The sequence below is a fragment of the Octodon degus genome, unplaced genomic scaffold, assembly GCF_000260255.1.
Source record: "Octodon degus isolate 3935 unplaced genomic scaffold, OctDeg1.0 scaffold00018, whole genome shotgun sequence".
Lineage (NCBI taxonomy): Eukaryota > Metazoa > Chordata > Mammalia > Rodentia > Octodontidae > Octodon > Octodon degus.
Window position 1 is genome coordinate 3,257,887 of NW_004524594.1, and position 10,339 is coordinate 3,268,225.

Genomic DNA, 10,339 nt, shown 5'->3' on the forward strand with positions numbered 1-10,339 from the left:
CCAAAGCCCATGTAAGGGGAGCTGAGTCTTAATGGACTGAAGAAAACTCTTGAGAAAGAAATAATAAAATTGAATGTTACACTTTAAAAAAAAAATAAATAAATAAAGTATACAGGAGGATGCGTGCTGGTTAGATGTAAATGTTATGCCATCAGACCTCTGCGGGTCTTGGAATCAGGATTTTATCATCCACAGGAGACCCTGGACCAAGTCTCCCAGGGGACGACTGTGCACTGGCGTAAGCATGACTTCACCCTCGTTCCTCTGCCTGTAATCCAGCCTTCACTCAGCAGCGCCCAACCCCCACTTCCTGGAAACTCGTTTCACTGATAGGAAGAGGCCTGGCCGTGGCTTTCTGCAGCGTGTGGATTCTGGGTTCACCCTAGCACGGGAGTGAGGCAGTCTCATGCTTGCCAACCTGAACTCTTGAGAAGAGAATAAACCAGAGTTGCGTGTAAGTGTGGCTCTTCTCTCTTTAACGATGGTTAACTGCCTTTCAAAGTTGTTTAGCTCAGCTTCTATTTTTTTTATTTGAGAGAGAGAGAGAGAGAGAGAGAGAGAGAGAGAGAGAGAGAGAGAGAATGTGTGGTGTGTGTGTGTGGCCAGCTCAGCCCACCAGGGGGCGGGGCTGGCTGGCATGTGGTGCTGTGGGATTGAACCGCGGTCCCCAATGCTTTGCCAAGCTTGTTCTAAGTAGGTGCTTTAGACCACTGAGCCATCTCTCCAGCCCCTCAGCTTCTATTTTTCTACTGAACTTGGTTGCTTGCTATTAGAAGTCAATAAAATGAAAGCAATAGCTTTCATTTAACACTGAATATTTATTAACCCTTACTATTATCATGCGGCCTCACTTGTCCTATGCTCTGTCTGTACAGCCTTTCATCTGCATGTACACATAAAGAGATATCTGGAAATCTGTCTGTCAAATATCAACCACAGCCGCTTCCGAGAGGAGGGCTTTGGGTGATTTTCATGGTTTACATCCATATTCTGTTATTAATTTATGATAGTATGAATATATTAATATATTACTATTGTGCCAGGAATTGAACTCAGGATCTTGCGCTTGCCAGGCTGAGCTATGTCCCCAGCCTCATTTATAGTACAGGCACAGAAAACAATAAAAGTATTGTTCTTTACAAAAAGGGAAGACGCAGCCAACAGGTAGAGGCTTGCTAGGGGTGGGAATTTCTGTTGTCCTTAATGGCGCAGAGAACACTTGTGAACTTCAGCACTTTCAGAATACTGGCGGGACAGGAGCTATCCTGGAGAGTTGGAGAACCAGTGGAAGGGGCACATAGGGCAGGTGACAGGTGTGGGGTTTTGGCGCAGCTTGCCTTACCCTTTCTTTTCTTGTCCCGTGTCTGGCAGCCTGAGGAAATACTATCCTAGCTTATTTTTTTCCTTTTTGAGACAAGGTCTAACTACACAGTGCAGGCTGGGCTTGAGCTCACTTTGTAGTCCAGGCTGGTCTTGAACTTGCCATGATCCTCCTGCCTCAGCCTCCTGAGTGTGGGGACGCATGCGCCACCACACCTGGCTCCACTTGCTTCTCTAGCAGGCTCCTGCTGCTCTGTTGTGCTTGTCACTCAGCCAGCTCTGAGTTGCTTTGGATGGAGACACAGCTGCAAAGACCGACAGGCTCCAGGGAGACCCGGGCGGACAGTGGCTGAGACTGCTGGAGTGCTGAGGAAGCTGCTTCACTTGGACTATTTTTATTGTCATTTTTTATCTTCTATATGTACCCAGAAATAGACAAATCAATAGCCTGAGTAGAAAATTTTGACACACATTTCTCTATAACTTTTTGTTGATTTGTTTATTTTGAAACAAGGACTCATGATGTGGTTCAGCTTGGCCTTGAGCTCCTTATTGCAGCCTAAGCTTGCCTCAAGCTGGCAATTCTCCTGCCTCAGCCTCCCTCCTCCATGCCGGTGCTACACCTTGGCTGGCTTTCTCCTTAACATATAGCAAGCTGGAAAGAAAGTTGTTAAGTGTACAGATTAAGAAAGTTGTACAGCGCACGTGAATAACATGATTAACAGTGCCTGATGCACACAGAAAAATGCACTAAATCATGATAGAATTGTTCTCACGTGCACATGTGGAATTTGCCAAAACCAATATTAGTGGACCACGAAATAAGTTGCGGCGTTTCCAAAGATTGAAATAGTAGTATAGTGTTGTCTTTAACTACTATGAAATTTCCTTCGTACAGTAAGCCCATGACTTACAAAGGAATTCTGTTCCAGAATTGTTCATGAGCCAGATTCGTTAGTAAACCAACAAAGTGAATCTTACACATTCTACCTGTGAAAGTTGGCAACACAGATGTTCATGAACTGGGGGCTTACCGTAATGTAATTTTTTTTTTTTTGTAGTTAGTATAAAAAAGGGTCTACAGGGTCTCACTGCGTAGATCAGACTCATAGTGATCCTCCTGTTTTCAGCCTCCCAAGCACTGAGATTACACGTGCACACCACCATGCCCAGTCTCAATCACTGTCTCCGCGTGCCTTGAGGGCAGGGCTGGCATGGCATGCCAGGGATCAGATACCGGTCCCTGTGTCTGCCTAAGCAGGTGCTTTAATCTGCTGAGCTATCTGGCCGGCCCTGTAATACAATTTTACTTTCTTTTTACTTGTAAATAATTTTAAGTTTACAAAAAAATCGAAAAAAATAAAAATAAAAACAGTACAAAGTGTACTCAGATTTGTTCAGTGTGAACATCTTACCTTTATTTGCTTTTTCTCCCTCCTTGTCTGACCCACCAGCCAATGGGCTTGAAACCAATTGTTATAGCAAGATCTAGAGAGATGATTCACTCACTCATTCACTCATTCATAGACTCACTCATTCATTGACTCACTCATTCTTTGACTCACTCATTGGCACTGGGGGATGTTTGTTACCTGGCAGTATCAAGTAAACCCAAGTTTTGCTAGGGCTTTGGGGTACCTCTAGGTCATCTGCCTCTGGCTTTCTCCATAACTCTAATGTTCCCAAAAAAACAGTCCTCACCTTCTTGGTGCAGGTAGAGGGGGAAACAGAATGAGCTCACTTCTGGTTGGAATTTCATGGGTGTGTACAGAAGAGATGACAGGGGATTCGGGGACCTGTGAGTGAGTGTGTTGTTATTGGAGTAGGAATGGGGAAGGTAGAAAATTTGCCACTGCAGTGGCCCCCATTATGAGGAGCAGTCCCAGTGACCCCGACATAGGGCTTGGTGGGGCTAGGGCTCCAGGGAAACCTTTCCCAATGGCTACTGCTGACTGCCTGTCACATGTCAGCCTTTTTGGACTTGTCTTCTCTCCAGGGCCCTTGTCACATGAACTCCGGCACCTCTTCCTTCTCTGCCTACCTGAGGCCTGGCTCCATGCTGTGGTTATGGATGTGTCCCCAGCTCCAAGCTTGGAACATCCTGAATCTAATCCAACCAAAAAGCATGGAAGGGTGAATGGATCTGAGTCCAAAGAAAAGCACGGCACACTCTCAGCCTCACTGTTCTGTCTCACCTCCCCAAAGGTAAAATGGAGGACCAGCTCCAATGGCTGAGGCTATAGCAAGATCTAGAGAGAAACAGAGGCACAGCTGGGAGCAAGGCCCAGGGTCCCTGCTCTGTGGCCTGTCACAGTGGCTGGGGGCGCTACCCTCTCCTCTCCTTCCACCCTTCCCTCCACTGGCTACACTGCAGGGAGCAGTGGAACCTCAGCCAGAGGTGACTGCCCTGGGACACTTGGCAGCATGTTAACTTACTCCCGCTCAGCTGAGGGGAGCCGGTGTCACCTCCTTTCCCATTTCAGGAGATGCTCTGGGCTTCTGGGGAAACAGCTGGGCCAGGCCAGCTGTATTTTCCTCCTCATTCTCCATCCCTGCCTCCACCCCAGCAAGGAAAAGGAAAAGGACAATTAGAAGAAAATCCAGAGGAGAGAGGCAGTTTTACAAGGCAAGGCTGGGGCTGCCCTGAGAGGGGGAAGGCGCCCCAGGAAGCCCCAGTAAATGGATGTTTATTTTAATGGGAGGTGAAGGGGTGGGTGAGACCAAGCCTTGGGGCAGGAGGGGGAGGGGAGAGAAGCAGGCGGAGTCTCTGCTCACAGATGGGCCTTTGTGGGCATCCAGGTCTGCCTGGCTAGCCAGGAAGCAGCTGGGAGTGGGAGGCAGGCAACAGGGGCTGAGGTGTGATGCTGTCTGTTATCCCGAGATGGGCAGGCCCACGCAGAGCTGCCTCACCCTTGTAGCCAGCACACTCACACTCCCTGACCTGGCCTGATGGCTTGTCTGCCACTCAGTCATGCACTCACTCACTCACTCATTCACTCACTCATTCACTCACTCATTGACCCATTCACTCATTCATTGACCCACTCATTCATTCATTCACCCACTCATTCATTGACTCATTCATTGGCCGTTCACTGATTCACTTATTCACTCACTCATTCACTCACTCATTGACTCATTCAGTGACTCACTCATTCATTGACTAGCTCATTCATTCACTCACCCATTCACTCACATTGACTCATTCATTCATTGACTCATTCGTTCATCCATGCCACCTCCCCTCACTAGGCTCCTCTCATTCACTCACTCTTAGTCCTTTGCCCCTTTGATCTCCTCTGGAGCACCTCCTGAGATCCTACTACATTTGACTGTGGAGCTGGGGAGATGGCTCAGTAGGATAAGCACTTCCCTGGCAAGTGCAAGGGCCTGAGCTCAATCCCCGGTTCTGCATAAATAAATAAATAAATAAATAAATAAATAAATAAATAAATAAAAAATAAAATATACTTGATCACCCTGTCACTTGGGCAAATGATGATCAAGCCGCCCTGGTCCCCACAGAGACACAGTGGGGGTACCCACTGCTCATAGTCTGTGTTAGTGGAGGAGGGGCCAGTGCTGGGACAGCTGAACCCAGGGCTGTGGGAGTACCAAGGGCAGGGAGTGGCAGGCAGTCTTCTCGTGGCTGCAGAGTTTACCCTTGGGGCTGCGTAGAGGGCAAGTGAATGTCAGCACAGGATGGGGGGGCAAACACATGCTGGTCACAATCTCAGTGTTTCTCATCATCGTGACCCAAGGGGAGTGACCTGCAGACAAGGCCACTTTGTCCTCCCTGCTGGATGCAAGGTGGCTCTGTGACAACCCCAGCTTTGCAAATGGCAGAAGGGAGGCCAGTCAGAGAGGCTGCTGCTCTTGGTGGAGAGAACAAGCCTGCTGGCATGGAGCCAAGGCTGGGTCCCACCTTCCTGGGGATGGGGGAAGGGGAACAGAGAGAGAAACTGGCTTCCTCCAGCCACTGAGGACCTGGGCTGCCCTGTCCAGGCCCAGCAGGGGCTCTTGCTTGGGCACAGAGCCCTCAGTCTTGCCAGTGTGTCATCTGTCTTGGACAGGCCCAGGACAGCTCAGGTCCCTGCTCAGAGCCCTGTGAGGGGAGCTCTAGCTCTGTGGCCAGGTGTTCCTCTGTGTCACTCTCCTGATCTGTGAGAGAAGGGGGTGACCAGGATGGTCCTTGGGGCTGCTTGGGGTCTAAGTTGCAGTTTCCATCCTGATGGGACACTTTGGGACGTGCTATAGCTGCTTCTCCTGACAGAGAAAGAGCCAGGAGTGGGGGGCTTTGCATGAAAACCTTTTCCCAACTTGTAAAGCTGCATATTGCCAGGGTTAAGAATGTTGGTACAAGTTTTAAACTTAAATCCTCATTCTCTCTCCTTCCTGCACTTACCTGAGTTGGCTGAGGAAGGCAGAGGTGCCCAACAGGTCCTCAAGCCTGCCTGCCTGCCTGCCTGCCTGCCTGTCTATCTGTCTATCGGTCTGTCTGGCAGTGACTCCGGGCCCTGCAGAGGCAGCAGGAGCCTCCACCCTCTACATTCACGCCTCCGAGGTGCATGGTCTAGGCACACAGAGGTCCTCTGACACACAAGAGTACAGAGGAGACACACACACATATGAACACATAGACACAAATATATATGTTCACACATGCATGGACCTACACACAATGCACAGTCACATACACTTGCATGAACAGATAGGCACACAGTCACATGCATACAAACACATGTACACACATTCACACAAGCACATGTATAAACACGCACACATGCATGTACCCACATATTCACACATGGATACACACATGCTTGCATACATGTGTACATGCAGAGGCATGCAACAGACATATGTGCAGGCATGTGTGTGCACAACACATAAACATGCATGCACACAAAGGCAGTACATGTGCACACACACACATAGACAGCCACACTCCTGCCTGGGCCTCTGGGGTACTCTACACATCCCTTAGCCAGTGATCCGGGCATATTTGTTAAATAATAAATGAGCGTGAACTCTTGGATTCAGGAAACCAGAGCACAGGGCTGGGCCGGCCTGTCTGCAGTGGTCCTGCCGCCCAGCTGCCTGCAGCCGGCTCCTGGGGGAACAGCACAGAGTGGGCGTGGGGCAGGAGAAACTGCTGAGCTGGCAGCCACCACGGCCTAGGGCTGGCGAGACTTTCCTTTGTAAGCTGCTGTGACTGGGATCCCTGCTCTCCTCTGCCCCCAGGAGTCTCCAAGGAGCAGGAGAAAGTGAAAAAGCAGCATGATGCTCTGCTCGGCCAGTCTGGTAGTAACTCCGGCCCCTGCTCCCACTGTCTGGTCTGTCCTACTTGCAGGACTCACCATCCAGATCAGCCTGGCCAGGAGTGGGGCTTATAGGCTTTCAGCCATGTGTTCTGCTGCCTGACCCAGCTGGCTGGGCTGACCTGGAACTCGATGGTGTCCAGATGGGAGCTGGCTCACAGGGAGCTGTCATCAGCACACAGTTGTCCAGTCTGGTCTGGGGTGACCCTGCGGGCAGGGCTCAGGCTGCATGGGTGCAGTGGGCGCTGAGGAAGGAAGTTATAGGCATCCCATCCGCCTCTGCAGCAGTGGGACCAATCCCGGGGGTGCTACTACGACAGAGAAGCGTCTCTAGCTTTGAGAGGTCCTTCAGGGATAGTTTTGTCTAGTAGTGCACAATTTTGGGATTTGTACACCAGTCAAAAATTACAAAAATAGAGGCTGTGAGTGTGGCTTAGCTCTCATCTAGCATGCCTGAGGCCCTGGGTTCCATCCCCAGCAATCCCTTCCCCCTCAAATTGTAGAGATATGTGGAGGAGGAAGTGTCTGAAAAGAAGCCACCCCTAGCAGAACCAGCTCTCTCTAGCCCCAGCACGAGGAAGAAGGTAGACACGGCTTTTCCTCCATGGACAGCGAGGCCCACAGGGACACTTGTTGTTTTAGAGAACTTAAAATCCTCAGCACCCATTTTCTTCCTTGGTGATAAGAACCTCATCCTTGGTGAGCCTGTGGGCAGCGGGTGTTTGGAACAACATGGAAACAAGGGAGGTCTGGGCAGAAGAGGGTGCTGCAGGCCTCATGGTGAGGGAGTGGCAGGAGGGTTGGAGGCTCAGCCAAGGCCGAGATGCTTTCCCTGAGCTGATGGGCCTGGTCCCTGCTGGCGCCTGAAGACCCTGCTGCTTGGCAGAAGCCTGGATAGTGGCTCTGCTGAGAGCCCTGAGGACAGGGGACCCCAGAGCCCAGCTCTCCTTGCTTCCCCAGCCCCTGAGCCCACCCCAGAGCCAGGCTCCAGGCTGGCGCTTCAAGCACTGCCTCCTTCCCGACTGCCAGTTCCCTCCGGGAACGCTCTGTGTCCTCGACTGCCAGCAGCCCTGGCGTGACGTTTCCCTGGTGCCAGCGGGGAGGAGCCACATGTTTCCCATATGCTGCCGGGTGGGACGCTTGCACTGAGCAGCTGGGCCCTCCCCCTCCCTGGGCAGAGCCTTCTCTGCTTGGATCTCTTTGTCCTCCCTGGAACCCTCAAGCCCGGGATGAACTGGAGGTTGCAGCATTTTCAGGGCTCTGTGCGCACTGGGGTCAGTCCCACAGATACGCACACGCTGAGACCAGGCCAGTCCAAGGGACACCAGCCTGGGCCTGGAATGGCCGGGACAGGGAAAGGTGGGGTGACCTTTTTCGCCTTGCCATTCATCTGTCCATCTATCCATCTGTCCATCCGCCCATCTGTCCATCCGTCTGTTGGTGCAGTATCCACGCACCTCTCATTATTACCCCATCAACCCTTCCTCTCCTCAGCCCCACCCTTCTGCTTCTGTAATCCTCCCTCCACCCCTACGTTTACTGTGGTTGGGTGCATGGGCAGAAGGACGTTGGGTGGAAGGACGTTGGGTGGAGATGTGTTTGTCCAAATTCATGTGCCGGAAACCCAATGTGCAGTGCAGCAGTGTTTCAAGGGGGGCTTTCCTGGAGTGCTCCGGTGGGTCGTGCTGCTCTCTTGAGTGGACAGGTGCTGGGTTTGTTATGAAGTGAAACACGGCTCCCTCTTGCCTTGTGATGACTTCTGCCACGCTGGGATGAGCCGAGAAGCTCCTCTTGGAGCAACGCCTTCACCCAGGACTTCAGCCTCCAGAACCGTGACCAAGGGGATTCCTTTTTTTAAAAATTTTTTTAAATTAATTAATTAATTTATTTGTGTGTGTGTGTGTGTGTGTGTGTGTGTGTGGCCAGCTCAGCCCACCAGAGGGCCCGGCTGGCTGGCATGTGGTGCTGGGGGATTGAACCGAGGTCCCTTTGCTTTGCTAAGCTTGTTCAAATAGGTGCTTTAGACCACTGAGCCATCTCACCAGCCCCAAGGGGATTCCTGATTGTTATGTCACCTCATCTTTGGTGTTTTGTCCCAGCAGCACAAAATAGACTAGACATACCTTTATTCCTCTCTGTTCTTCTATGTGTCCATTCCTTCTCTCCACCCATCCATCCCCCCATCCCTCCACCCATCCATCCCCCATCCCTCTGCCCATCCATCCCTCCACCTATCTATTCCTTCATGTCTCCCCGAATCTTTCCCTCTCTCCTTTGTTCCACCCAATTTCCATCCTCCCATCCCTTCACCCGTTGCTGCCTCCTTTCTCCCCACTTTGCTTCTCTCTTCCCCACCCCTTCTCCAACCTCCACCCAGCCTTCCCTTCCCTTGTCCTTTGCCCAGCCGGATAGCCCTTGGCCCCCCAGCCCTCTGCCTCCATCCCACCCACTTCCCCATGCTCTGGCCATCTGAGGAGAGCACCGCATGGACTGGGCAGTCACCTGTGTCTTCCCGGGGAACCAGCAGGCTGCGCATGGTTTACAGTTTACGTCTTGGGGTTTGGGGACGTACCCCACAAAGGCTGCGTTCCGAGAAGCTCACACCACAGAGAGTCTGTCTAGAGGTTACTTGGGACTTGTGGGCCCAGGCTAGTGAGTGTGTGCACAACAGCAACCCCTGCAGGCCCTGCTCCCGGGAGGCCTCTCACTCCTGGAGCCTTGTGTCCTTCCCAGGTGTCCGGTGGGGGTGATCTGGTTTGTGCCCATTTGCACCTGAGGAATGGCTGAGGCCCTGGCCTGAGAAGGAAGTCCAACAGTCAGCTCCACTTTGGGGACCTGTGGTGTGATGCCCCCACTTTCACTACATTCCTCTCCTCTAGCGGCTCCTGTATCCCAGCAGAGCCTGCAGTCCAAGACCAGGCCACTTTGCTCCCACCATCCCAGGCCTCAAATGCCCCAGTCCATTCTCCCCTGAAAAGATTCTAGCTTCCCTCCAGCCCCCATCACCAAAGATGCCTCCTCCAGGAAGCCTTCCAAGACTGCCCCCTGCCTCTACCAGCGCTGGCAAGACCCCATCATCTTCCTTGCTCCTACACACTTTTACTTAGCACCCTTTGCAGGCATCATTCTATGCCATGCCTGAAGGGGTGTGTGTGTGTGTGTGTATGTGTGTGTGTAAGGTCAAGTCTGTCTTTTATCTCTGAGCTCCTTAACCAGGAGCAGACTGTGATCTGAGTCACATGCAGCCTAAGGCCCCACAAGCAAGCAGTAAATGCAGCCGAGCCAGGCTTATAGGCAGGGTTGATGGGGAAAACATGCTCAACCCTGGGCAGCCTCGGGTAGAAAGGGAAACTCCCGGGGCTCATTCCTGCCTGAGTCCCAAACAGCTGCAGGCTCTTGCCCCGCCCCTCCTGAGCTGACTTCCACCTCAGTGTGAGGAAGAGGCCAGAGGGCGCCAGATCCCGGAGATCAGGGCAGAGGCTGCCTTGGCTGTGACCTAGGCCTAGTCACTGCCCTGAACCCACCCTGCCCAGGAATCCAGAAAGGAAAATCTAGGAACCAAACAACAAGAGGTAAAGTCTCCTAGGTGCTGGATTAGGGTGGGGAACCTCACGTGCATGGCCCTGGGGAATCCAGTCTCACTTTGGAGTGGGCCCCACTATTAGCTGCCACCCCCTTTCCGTACTGGGAGTTGAACC